Source organism: Hemitrygon akajei, chromosome 17 (assembly GCF_048418815.1).
Source record: "Hemitrygon akajei chromosome 17, sHemAka1.3, whole genome shotgun sequence".
In the NCBI taxonomy this organism is placed as follows: domain Eukaryota; kingdom Metazoa; phylum Chordata; class Chondrichthyes; order Myliobatiformes; family Dasyatidae; genus Hemitrygon; species Hemitrygon akajei.
The window spans coordinates 29746240-29757526 of NC_133140.1; the positions used below are offsets into that span (position 1 = coordinate 29746240).

General features: G+C 43.3%; 1 protein-coding gene across 1 annotated transcript in view; it reads left to right on the top strand.

Annotated features, from left to right (window-relative positions):
• tgm2l (transglutaminase 2, like) overlaps positions 1 to 1661 on the top strand; it is a 37299-nt gene extending 35638 nt beyond the window's left edge. Inside the window, exon 14 of the mRNA XM_073069859.1 lies at positions 927 to 1661. The gene's annotated coding sequence lies outside the window, so the exon portion shown is untranslated. The remainder of the gene's footprint in view (positions 1 to 926) is intronic.
• Positions 1662 to 11287: the final 9626 nt, after the last annotated feature.

Here is an 11287-nt window from a genome sequence, read left to right on the forward strand (position 1 = left end):
ATTTTCATTCTTGCCCTGGAAACCACCGTCTCTTGGATATTTCCATTCTGCGTTCTCCCTGCACCCTTTCCTTCCTCATCAACCTTTGGCACCTTTTTAAGCCATGGTGCCACAGTCTTCATTTCGGCTGGCTGCCCTTTTTCCTCTCCTTGTCCTCACAGAACTGGCCACGCTACAGTCATGGTTTCGGGGGGAAAAGAGACAGGCTGCTGGTTTACAGTAATTGCTGGGGTCTTGAACTTCCACGAGAATATTTGTGAATCTGTGCACTTTTGACATTTTTTCATGGTTTAGTTAAAACTTCATGTTAAAAATTCTTGGTTTTCTTTCTGTTCTGTGTTTTCCTTTACGAAGGTGTGAGTCACTCCACAGAGTAAGAGTGACTTACAGAAATGAATTATTGCATGTTAGCACGAGAACCAGGTTCTAAATCAGTGTCACTTTTCTGCATATTCCAACACCTAATCATGTTTCTCTTTGGCTCAGACCCATATCAGTCTGATAGGCAATACTAATACCACCGAGCTTACTGTTACATAATGAGCTATTTAAATGAAATGTATTTTTTGTTTCTTTCCACCATAGAATGTGTAACCTTAACTATTCAAGCAAAAGACAAGAAGTTTCTGTAATGTTTTATTAATAGTCTGTTTATTAAGTCACATGCATAGTCTGCTGTAATGGAATCTGTGTAACTGAGGTAAAAGAATAACCTCTTTTCATCAAAGTGACAATTAATTGACAAATGGCAATTGTTTGCTGTGTTCTGAGCTATAAATTATATAATGTTTGTGTTGTTTGGTTGTTTTAGTAAACGTGTGGCAGCCAATGGGGAACAAATCAAATCTTTAAAACTGATATCTGTTCATTAGGTGGCTTAATATAATGATTTTATGATCATAAAGTTATTATGATTATATTGTTAGACATTTTTCCAGCTAATCACTAAAGGAGAAAATAAGTGGTCTGAAGATTGCACTGGGGTGTCACAGGACTGGGCCCTTTGGAAAACATTCAGCAACCTTGCTACAGCATTGTGATGAAGTCTGGATTTGAATTCTTGCATTCTCTGAAACCGAAGTTGGTTCAGAGGCCGTGAACTCCTCCTCTTATAACAATAGAGTGAAGTGGGAATTCAACAATGTGGAAATTTTAGTTGGACACTCGCTTTCCTGCACTGACTGGCATCATAATCTGGTAACCAATAGCAAACCATTGGGGGAGATGATGGGGTTGGTGAAGTTCCATATTTTTGTAGATGTTACTTTGGGTTGGCATGTGGATAATGAAGGAGGGTCCTCCAGTGACTTCAGTTTACAGTGTAGCCAACTGGCGTTCTTAGCGGACCCCTCTATAATCAAAGGATTATAAGGCTGGACACGATCATAGAGATGGAAAATACATTGCTATTAATAGTCTGGTTTTCATTAGATCTGTGTATCTAAAATAGGCCATTATGTGCAACAGAATTAGAGACTGGAAATGGATCGTCAGTAATAAAGAGAGAGTTATTATGGTTTTATTGGATCTGAAAATACCAGTGAATTACATAATTGATTAGGAATTTAAAATAAAGAAGATATTCCAAGGACATTCAACTGTTTACAAAACAAGACAGAGCAACTGGAGCTGATTTGTAAATGTCAATGTTCTCATACCTTTCATAAATAAATTGCATCTGTCCCCAAGGCACAGAGCTGTGGGTAAATTGGTTTATTATTGTCACATATACAGTACCAAGTTAGAATGAAAAGTTCTGTTTTGCATGCCACCCATATAGATCATTTGACAGCAACTGTGCACTGAGGTAGTATAAAGTAAAGCAATAACAAAGTGCCGTATAGCGTAACGGTGCAGAAAACGTGTTGTGTATACAGGCAACAAGGTGTAACGCCATCATGAGATAGACTGCGGGGTCAAGAGCCCTTGTCGTACTAGAGAGCCATTTAATTGTCTTATAGCAGTGAGATAAAAGCTGTTCTTGGTCATTCTTGCTTTCAGGTTTTTGTATTTTATGCCCGATGGAAGAGGGGAGAAGAGAGAATGTCCATCATGGATGGGGTTTTTGATTGTGCCGGCTGTTTCACTGAGAAGCGTAGATGAAGTCCACGGAGTACAGCCTGGTTTCTGCGATCTGCTGAGCTGATCCACAACTCTCTGCTGTTTCTTGCAGTCACGGGCAAGCCGCGACTCGTCCATGATGCACTCAGTGGGGGGGGGGGGGGGGCTCACCTTCAAGTCAACTAGGAGAACAAGTTCGTGAGTAGTCCAGTTCAGTCTCGGCAGTTTGGGAATGGACCTTCTACTGGAGATCAAGGGTAATAACTTTGCTCTTTGGAATACTTAGTGGGAGAAATTTCTATTCTTCCACCCTGCGTGTCAGAAAGTAGTCTGACAATTAGAACCTGCAGAGGGATGAAGAGGACTGTCGATGATTTGAAGCTTCAGTGTATATGTGGAGAGTAAGCAAAGTTGGGGCAGGATGTAGGTGAGTGATCGGAGGTGTGAAGGATAGATCATTAGGAGAGATGAAAGATAATGGTGCAGTTGTGCAAAGAGAACCCATTGCATTTGATACTCGGGCAGCAAATGGACAAATAAGAAAGGGGCTAGATGAATGAAAATTCCCCAGGATGTTGCACAGGAAGGAGAGGTATTGCCAAAATTTGTAAAGTTACAATAGAAGCAACAAATACTGTATTTTGATGTATGTGGGCAGATTGGATGGAGAGGAGACTGGTACCTGAGGAGAGTAAATTATTTCAGCTAATGTGAAAGTTAGAAAGGAATGTTTGAAGATCAAACGTTTAGTGGAATAAGGCTGAAGGAGCAGAGGTGGGCCTCATGGACTGGCTGAGTTTGGAGATGGTGAGTAAAATTAGATTAGTCGTCAAGTTTGACATACCACTGGGGTTCTTGCCTCTTAATTACAGTAATCTACACTGACAACACAGAAGCCACAAGGACATTTCACTGATGAAGATACCAAATTGAGAGGTTAAATTGAGGCTTTCCCTTTCAGATGGTAAAACAATACTGAAGAAGACAACTTTCATCCTGCTGTTATTTGTCAACTGATAGATTATCTTGCAGTATATTATTTGGCTGGTATTTCATTGCTGTTACTGTGGCTTCTATTTCCCCATGTTACAATAACGACTGCACTAAGAGATGACACAATACTTTGCAGCAATGAAGTCATGGAAGACAAATTTTTATTTAGAAAAAATGTGCAAGAAAAATATATGCCTTAAATAACAGAGAAGTGGAATTTAAGTACTGGAAAACCAGATGTCATGAGCATCAGAAACCAGGAGCTTGGTTTCCGGCTTTTGGAATCAGAATTTAAAAAGTTTAATTGAAGATCTGTATTTTGTCTTTCTCCAAAATTATGCTTTCTTTTCCTAATAGTTGCTGAGGTGAATTTCCATGAACTTCCTTTGATACATTAACCTGGTGCCCAGAGTATTAACCAGCACTGGAATGTTTACAAATCATTCAAACCGTAGCCTTGCCTGACATCCACAAATATTTCAGCTGCTGGGTAAAAGTATCAGCTTCAAAACAAATAGGCATTGGATACAGTAAAACAGAAAACAAAACAAATAACAAGTAACAAAACAAATAGGCATTGGAAACAGCAACCTCATAAATCCTTTTTCTCTTCTCTCCCCCATGGATTGCTCCAGCTCTGGCCTGATTAAAGTAGGGATCGGATAATCTGGTCAGGGTGGCAAGGAAGAAATATTTAGCTTCAAGAATCATAATCCTGCTAAGCACTGTGATAATAGGGCAAATTGGCTGTCAACAATTTTTGGAAATAGTAAAAACAGCAATTAGATAGAATAGGGATAAATTCACTTATAATAACTGAATGATTTTCATTATCTTTAAGCATTTTATACATATTTTAATAAAAACAATAACTGGAAACATGTAATATTACTTGATAGTCTGTAGCATTGTATGAATTCCACATGTGCACTTTTTTAAATAGGATTACCTCCAACAAAACTTACTTTCTCTTCTTTCAGTGCACTTGTCAGTTCTTCTCTTACAGTGTCATTACATTAAGTGTGACATTGAGTCCCATATTTACAACACTCTGCTCATCAAGAAACCCTTCTCAGATTTTTTATTCAAACTGTTGACAGTGTCGAAAGCCATTTCTTGCAAGTGAAAAGATTTTCCAATGACCTATCCGTTGAACCTCACCACAACTTTGTTTGTTAGATCCCCTTAGACGTGTAGTTTCTAAAGACCACCCTTCAAGACTCATGCTCTTCCTTCTGTTTCAGCCAATTTCCAGTGACAATATTCTCAGCCCTTCAACGCCCAGTTCAGGATTTAAATCCCCTTTTTATGCTGCATCATCAAAATTGTTCTCTTTGGGGTTAAATATTAAAGCCTTATTTGTTGTTCTAAAGTTTCCCATTTTTGATAGGAATAGAGAAGTTCTCCCACTGTTAACTATTTCCAGCAAAACAAATCAAGTTTGTATCTGTTATGTTTTGTACCTTCAAAGCATTAAATTAATTCAAGAAAGACACGAGAGTCCGGGAATGCAGGTGTAACTTTGTCTTTACTTTGGGTGAGGCGTGGACGTATCACGTGGCAGCATGACGACATATGCAATTAACATATTTTTACATGTAACCCGTACTTAATTATTTAAATGGACAAGAATAATTAATTGAACAATATATATAATACAAGATTGCTCAAATATTATTGAAATGTTAAATACACAACAGGGTCCTCTGTGGCTGTATTAAAAAGAAGCCAAGTTTCAATAGTGCCTCACTGACTTTGAAGCACCTTGGGCTATCCGGGGACTGTGAATAATAAAAGAATGCATTCTCAGTTTAGCTGTACAGTTTATTGACTAGAATAGAATATCTGGGATATTTTATATTCAGTAAATCTCAATATACTCAGTAAAGAGTAGTATACTCAAACCAGCCAGTTCAAAATAAATTTATTACCAAAGTAGTCCTCCCAAAAATGAGAGAATACTGACAAGCAAGATGCTGCTTTCCCCTAAGATGTCGACAAACTGTTTGCACAGTTTAAAGCTTGAACTCACCATGAGTTTCATGATGGGGTTCCCTGATTGTTAATGAATTAAAGGCAGCATGGAAGTCAGTTGCTCTGACAGCAGACCCACGGGCTTGAATCTGAATCCACAGTGTAGCCAGCACAGGGACCTCAGTGGTTCAGGAAACAGAGGAGAGGGAAGACAGGGTTCTCCTTTCCAATCTTGTGCTGGAAAGCTCATCCATATAATTTATCAGCTTCAGCATGCTCACCTATGGTCAAATAGCTGAGCAAGAATTACTGGTCTAGAAAATATTATTGACTACCTGGAATATTCCAACTGCCAGTATCAGAGTCAATGAACTAAAAGGGCAGAGGGAGACTACTGCTTTAACATAAAATCCTTAAGCGTCAGTCTGAAGCAGATTTGGCCACATTCCATTGATTGGCCTTGGCTGCTACTAATCTCAGCTGCATTTGCCAAAATAAAGAACAACAGGATCCTGTAAGCAGTATTCAGGGTTCCAGAGCAGCTTTTTTAACCAAATAAATCAATGTACTCTTTTACAGAAATGTTGAATTTACTTGAGCAACCAGACATAATATCCACAAGGAGCAGATATAGTGCTTTGAAGTTACATTTTTAAATGGGATACTTTTACAACATTCAGCCCTTCTTAAACCTTATGAAGGATCAAGATTCAAGGATTAACTTCATTTACATGTATTAGGAATTTGCTGTGGTGTGTTGGTCAGGCATAACATTGATGCACCATCAATAACTCTCGGAGACGTGAGTTAAGGTAGGCTTTTATTGGCTGGAAGAAAGCACAAGCAGCAAGCGACCACCACACAACATCCTGGAGACTGAGGGAGGAGCAGTGCCTCCAATCGCCTTTATACAGGGGTCTGTGGGAGGAGCCACAGGAGGAGTCAGCGGGGGGGGGGGGGGGGGCGTGTCCAGACAGGTATATGTAGTTCACCACAAACATGCAACAAAAAATAACAACATTCAACAATTATAAAAAATAAAGAATTATACAAAAATAAAGTTAGAGTATCTATATGGAATAAAATGTGAATAAATATACGGTTTAAATGCCACCATGTATTTATGTGTAATGCCCTGATTAAGATTTCTACTGGTATGCGGTGAGTATTTTATTTTAGCAGGTTTCTGTAAAGGCGGTGTGTCCTGCTGGTAAGAGTGTTTTGGCTTCTACTAAAGATATGAAGCCATGTTGCTTAATTTAGGAATGTTGTGTCAGCCAATCAGGAGTGGGATGGCATGGAACATTCTAGAGATTTGGGCGGTTGGACTTTTCTGAAGGACTGTAGTCTGGTTTGGGGTCTTTTGGTGGAAGGTGCGGAGAGAAGAACACCAGGGAAGATGCCTGGAGGATCCCAACTGAAGGGGAGATCTGATTGCAAGGAGTGCTTCACGAGGCAGAGGATTCCACAAAGGGAAGTTCTACCTGTGGTTGGTGAGGAGAATTCAGTGCCATGAGTAAAGCTACTCACAGCTACGACAGAAACGAGCTCCAATGTTTATGTGCACATTAGGCTGGTTTAAATGTAACGGGCTTTTTTAAAATCTTTTTTTTCTTTCTTTGTTATCTGTTTGTAAAAGCTGAAAATTGGTAAATATACTTCCTTCATAATTTTATGCTGGTGTACGACCTGTCACTTCTGGATTACCAATAACTGTGTATAGGCAGTGTTTACACAGCATTCACTCAAATCAAGGTTCCTTCAATCAGAACATCCCAACGATCCTGTTTGGTTGAACGCCAAATCATACTGATCATACCTAGATGTGTATTGCTTATGAAAGGTGACCTTCTCGCTACTGAGTCCCATGGCTGTCAGCAGAGTCGGCTAATGAGTTGAGTTGGTGTATGAGGGTTGTATTTGTAGGGCCTTGTCCAGGATTTTGGATATTGTGTGAATGTTGTTCAAGGTCTGATTAAGCAGTTTATTGTATGTTTAAGCTGTGTTTAAACTAGTGTTTGGGGAAAGTGAGGTGTGTCATAATTAAGGTACTTTATTACAGATGCTGCAGGGATTAAGGTTTGGTGTGATTCAAAGCGATTATCCACAAGTCATGCTTGTGTTCTGAGTGGGCTGGGTATTAGAATTCCCGATGATCTGCGACTTAGAATGCTGAGTTCTGTAAAAATATTGGGGCAAGTTACACTGGTTGAACAATGTTTTGACCAATGAGTGGGTAAGGATGTCATGTTAGTCCAGGCTACCAGTGACATAATTGAAGTCACACTGCCTGATAGGGTAGGGGAGCCTGGAGAGGTGGGGCCATGGGCAGTCCATATTTTTTGAGAAGGGAGTAATGTAGCTGAGGGTGAAGACTTTAAAGGCAAGTTGTTTTTATTTCTGCCAAGTGAGGGAAAGGAGTTATCTGTTGTGAAAGGTCTAATGGGTCCTTCAGCAGTTGATTTAAATTCTGAGCTGGTTTCAGCTATTATATCACTAGTTGATAAATGCCAAAGTGTATCTGCGGAGAGCCAAACTTACTGAAGCCTGAGAGTGTTCTGTATAGTCAAGCCCATATGGGACTTTGGCGGAGCAGACATCTCAGTTACTGAATGAGTGATGGTTCTCAGATAATATGAAAAAACAGTGACTGGTAGAAAGTTTAAAAAGTTAGGCTGCTGAGGAGGTGAGGTCCTTAAAACAGAAAACTCGGCCACGGCCGTAGACTACATGCATGCATTAGAAAACGTTTTTGGCATGATGGACAACCCAACCGATCTTCTGACAAGGTTTAGGCACATGTTCCAGGAGAAAGGGGAGAAACTTTCTACCAATCTTTTCAGGTTAGAGATTCAGCTGCATTGCATGTGCTGTAAAGGGGGCCATGCAACTGGCTGAGATAAATCAATTAAGGATGAAGCAAGTTGTGAAGGGTGCACAGTCACATGAGGTGATCGCTTTAAGTATTCAAATATCTCATAAGATGCACCCCCTCCCTTGTTTGCTGAATTGCTCAGAAAAGTAAAAGAGGAAGAAAATATGTTGGAGGAGTGGGGGGCCTCCACTAGTCAGGTAATGTACTCAGTGGTAGCCCCTGTTGCTGAAGCAACTCTTGATGCCACACAAGTGGAGATTTTGCAAGATGAATTGGAAAAGCCTGCAAGTCAAGGCATCTCAGTTGACGTCAGCTAGTGCTGCAACCAAGTTTGACAAGTCCGATAGGAAACCTAACCCAACTGTAGGACGTGCAAAGCAAAGGTCTGCTGCAGATGGGGGTCTTTTGATGAGGGAAGCAACTGGTGTTTTCTGTTAGAGGACGGGCACTTCAGGTGGGAGTGTGAAGGATAGGAAAGCCTTTGGAAAGTAACGCAGCTTAAACAGAAAAGTAATTCGGGAAAAGTCGGGGGGAGCCAGTGAAGGTCAGGCAGCATTCTATAGGGAGAAGTGCTGTCGACGTTTCGGGCCAAGACCCTTCGTCAGGACTAACTGAAAGGAAAGATAGTAAGAGATTTGAAAGTAGGAGGGGGAGGTGGAAATGCGAAATGATAGGAGAAGACCAGAGGGGGTGGGGTGAAGCTAAGAGCTGGAAAGGTGATTGGCAAAAGGGATACAGAGCTAGAGAAGGGAAAGGATCATGGTATGGGAGGCCTAGGGAGAAAGAGAGGGGGAGGGGAGCACCAGAGGGAGATGGAGAACTGGCAGAGTGATGGGCAGAAAGAGAGAAAGAAAAGGAGGAGGGGGAGAAAAACTAAATATATCAGGGATGGGGTCCCTCCTGGCACTTATCCTTCTAAGCGGAACAAGTGCTACACCTGCCCTTACACCTCCTCCCTCACCACCATTCAGGGTCCCAGACAGTCCTTCCAGGTGAGGCGACACTTCACCTGTGAGTCAGCTGGTGTGGTATACTGCGTCCGGTGCTCCCGGTGTGGCCTTTTATATATTGGTGAGACCCGACGCAGACTGGGAGACCGTTTCGCTGAACACCTACGCTCGGTCCGCCAGAGAAAGCAGGATCTCCCAGTGGCCACACATTTTAATTCCATGTCCCATTCCCATTCTGATATGTCTATCCATGGCCTCCTCTACTGTCAAGATGAAGCCACACTCAGGTTGGAGGAACAACACCTTATATACCGGCTGGGTAGCATCCAACCTGATGGCATGAACATTGACTTCTCTAACTTTCGTTAATGCCCCTCCTCCCCTTCTTACCCCATCCCTGATATGTTTAGTTTTTCTCCCCCTCCTTTTTTTTCTCTCTTTCTGCCCATCACTCTGCCTGTTCTCCATCTCCCTCTGGTGCTCCCCTCCCCCTCTCTTTCTCCCTAGGCCTCCCGTCCCATGATCCTTTCCCTTCTCCAGCTCTGTGTCACTTTTGCCAATCACCTTTCCAGCTCTTAGCTTCATCCCACCCCCTCCGGTCTTCTCCTATCATTTCACATTTCCCCCTCCCCCTCCTACTTTCAAATCTCTTACTATCTTTCCTTTCAGTTAGTCCTGACAAAGGGTCTTGGCCCAAAACGTCGACAGTGCTTCTCCCTATAGATGCTGCCTGACCTGTTGTGTTCCACCAGCATTTTGTGTGTGTTGCTTGAATTTCCAGCATCTGCAGATTTCCTCATGTTTGCCTTTTAAATTCACTACTGCCAGTGATTCCTACACTGAAGAAGTTTAAATCTTCTCTTCGACGGGAGTTCAGTGAAACCCTTTCTCGCTGCTCCCCATCTATAATTTCTTCGACCCTTCAACTTTTCGATCATATTTTGACCCAGACCTGCTATTACAGCCATATATCCTTCCTTGGAACGTGTCTCCGCCGCCAACTGACTCCAGTTGGCTTTAGGATCCATTTTCGAGCTTCTCAATTTGGACTTCTGAGGATCCCAGGTACTCACATTTAATTGACTCTGCCTCCCGTTGTTTCTCCCATCGAGCTCTGAGGGTGACACTCTCCGCCAGGAGAAGGTACCTGGCGTCCCTATCACAATCCCTTCCACGCCTCCAGGACACCTTTTCCTCCGTTTGCAATGGACCTGTCCGTTATTTCATCCTCCGTCGGATCCACGCGTGCAATCGCCGTTTCTTTGACTTTATCACGTCCTGTAAGGATCGCAAGATCTTCCATCTGCAGACCCCAGAGCCTGCTTGCTCCACCGCTAGCAGGCATGAACTTCGTATAGTGGCCCCGGGCCCGGCTGTCGATCTCGGCTGCCCCAGCAACCCAGGGCATATTGAAAACCTGGACTCCAGCAACACGGGTTCCAACGACCATGGATTGGCCTCGGCTGCCCCAGCGACCCAGGGCATATTGAAAACCCGGACTCCAGCACCATCAACGCAGGTTCCAACGACCATAGATTGGCCTCGGCCGTCGATCTCAGCTGTCCCAGCGACCCAGGGCATTTTGAAAACCTGGACTCCAGCACCATCAACTCGGGTTCCAACGACCATGGACAGCTTCAAAGCAATTGCGCAACCACCGACTGCGACTCCAGCCTTGAACTCCAGGCCGGGTCTTCACATGCTGCGATTGTGACTCCCGTCTCCCCTTCCCCCACCACCACTCTGCAATCCCCTCTCCCTCAGATCCCATCGTCAGCTCCTGGGCCCTCAGAGGCTCCATCTTCCTCTCACCCCAACCCTTCCCTCTCCACCGACACCACCAGCCTCACTCTCCCCTCTGATCCCATCTCTCATCCGTGCCGGGTCTTTACCATTCCCTCCGACCTTCAACTCTCTGAGGCAGAGCACTCTGTCCTCAGTAAGGGCCTCACCTTTGTCCCCCTTCGCCCACACCTCAGTGAGTTCCGCGTACGCCATGATGCTGAACTCTTCTTCTGCCGGCTTCGTCTCCGAGCTTACTTCTTTGACAAGGACTCTCCTACACCCACCGATGACCCCTTCTCCTGTCTTCAACCCTCCTCCTCTTCATGGACACCCTGCTCTTGTCTTCTGCCTGCTCTGGATCTCTTTATTGCTAATTGCCGACGGGACATCAACCATCTCGGCTTCATCACACCGTGTTCCAATTCCAACCTAAATCCTTCTGAACGCTCTGCTCTCCGCTCCCTCCGCACCAATCCCAACCTCACTATAAAACCCGCTGATAAGGGGGGAGCTGTTGTTGTCTGGCGTACTGACCTCTACCTTGCCGAGGCACAGCGACAACTCTCTGATACCTCCTCTTATTTACCCCTTGATCATGACCCCACTAGGGAGCACCAGGCCACTGTCTCCTATACCATCACCAACCTTA